Here is a 2,160-nt window from a genome sequence, read left to right on the forward strand (position 1 = left end):
TAGGGAAACAATGTGTGTAGTAACACCAATCCTGTTTATTAAAATTGATTGTGCTTAGACTGCTGTTTTCTTAGCTGTCGTGCATATTCTGCTACCATTCTACAAATGCAGTGTTAACCCTGTGTGTTTGCGGCGTGGGGTTTTTTGTTTAGTTTTGGTTTTTTCTCTTATGCTAAATATTCTCAGTAATAGATGAGACTGCGTCTTTGTCAAAGTCTACACTCGGATGAAATCTTGTGTTTTATAAAAAAAAAATCTTGACCTTTGTTACCAGCTTCTATTGTAATGGTCCATAATTTTGCTGCTCTTTACAATATTTTAGTCTTATGCGAGTGTCTTGGTTTATACTGATATTGTTCATTAATTTGACAACTTAATGATACTTTCCTTCTTTGTAATATAATCTCCCACAGAAGAAGTGAGGTGTGACATCAGAAATATGAACAGAAGGTTATATGAACATTATGATTTTTAAAGATATTGAGGAAGTCACTTAAAAATATAAAGAAGGTACTTTAATAAGGGAAATGTGTATAATTCCAGTGATCCATTAAGTAGGATCCAGCTGGCAATCTTAGTGTATTGCCTTCACTGCTCTAACACAGCAGGTCAGATGTGACAAAATTAGTGCACATGGTGGTCCCCTGACCCAATTGATATATAGTGTGCAAAGAAAGAAAAAAAGGAAGTAGTTTTAACATGTGGTGTGGAATGGTAAACAGGGGGTATTGAGTTTCTGACATGAGCCATTCTGGCAGAGTCGGATTGCTGTTACCATACGTGTGTACGCACCGGGGATGGGAAGGGATGAATCCAAACCTTCTCAGAGGTGGGAGTTGTTGGAGGTGGCTGGATCCCACATTCTTGGTCTGGCGCGTGACAGCACATCTCTGTGCTGCTGAACACTGAATCTTTTCCGCAAGTGTTTGCTGGTTCACTGGGTAACTCCTGCACAGCCTGAACTGTATCCATGTGACTTTCTGTTTATCACATTTAGTTGTATGCTTGGAGAAGTTGTCATTTTAATTTTCTAAAACTCTTATTTTAGTGGCTATAGGTCATATTCTGCATAATGCCTTTTACGCAGAGATCCATCTATTGAGTATGTACCTTCCTCTACCACATGCCTCTTCATTGAGCCTATGAAACCTGGAAAAAGAAAATAATGCCTATATGAAAAACTTAACTTTATTTACTGGAAAGTTGATTTTTATTAATCCAGTAAATATTAATACAACAGAACACTTGTATGATTTTATTTGACCATATTAAGCAGACTTCTACAATTTGTATTTGTCTGGAGTTACCAGCAACAATAACTGTATCTTCAAGTATGCTTTTAATCACTCATCATTACTTAGTAATGAAGTCAGCATATCATAGTTAAGATGTTAACGATCTGTATTAAGAGGGAATTTCCTACAGCTGCACTGAAAAATTTTTACTTACAATTTTGAAGTTACTAATCCTTTTTTTTTTTTTTTTTTTCCTTCTCTAGTGTTGAGCTGTGTAAAGAGATGGTGGATGGGCTGAGAATAACGTTTGACTTCACACTTCCATTAATTTTGCTCTACCCTTATGAACAAGCTCAGTTTAAGAAGGTGACTTCTTCAAAGTTTTTTCTTCCCATCAAAGAAAACTCAGCGAATACTAACAGGTATGTTGGGTGAACAGAGTCTAATACTGCTTATCACTGAAGAAAATGCAATAAAATGTAGTTATGTGTTCAGAATAAGATATCTCACAGACCTTGACTTAAAAATTCTCTTGGTAAAATGTTGAACTTTTCTGTGAATTTCTTGCCTAAGTTCTGAATTCGGGTGCCAAGTTTCTGTCTGGTTAACTTCAAAAGGAGTTTGTATTGATTGGTGTGGAGTTATGCTACAGCTTTGTGGGGAAAAAGAATTACATCGAAATTTAAATTTGTGTTCATTAGCTTCTAAATTTGAAAAGAAATATGCTTCTGGGAAATAGCATTTAAAAGAAGGTCTCATCACTGGGATAGCTGTGAGGAGAGCTTCTACTTTGCGTAAGTGTTTAACATGATCTGTGAAACTAGGAGGAGCTGTTTTGGGGGAAGAGCCCTCATCGCTTCGCTCCCGTAAGGCTGCCTTCGTTTCCTAGGAACCAGGAGGAGCTGTCGCCCAGCCCCCCGCTGCT

At 37.2% G+C, this 2,160-nt stretch overlaps 1 long non-coding RNA gene across 1 annotated transcript in view; it reads left to right on the forward strand.

The window, feature by feature from the left end:
- LOC103769619 overlaps positions 1 to 2,160 on the forward strand; it is a 2,727-nt gene extending 567 nt beyond the window's left edge. The window contains exons 2-3 of the long non-coding RNA XR_608139.1: positions 1,499 to 1,657; positions 2,125 to 2,160. This is a non-coding gene — a long non-coding RNA (uncharacterized LOC103769619). The remainder of the gene's footprint in view (positions 1 to 1,498; positions 1,658 to 2,124) is intronic.

This window comes from Merops nubicus, unplaced genomic scaffold (genome assembly GCF_000691845.1).
Source record: "Merops nubicus isolate BGI_N331 unplaced genomic scaffold, ASM69184v1 scaffold52063, whole genome shotgun sequence".
Lineage (NCBI taxonomy): Eukaryota > Metazoa > Chordata > Aves > Coraciiformes > Meropidae > Merops > Merops nubicus.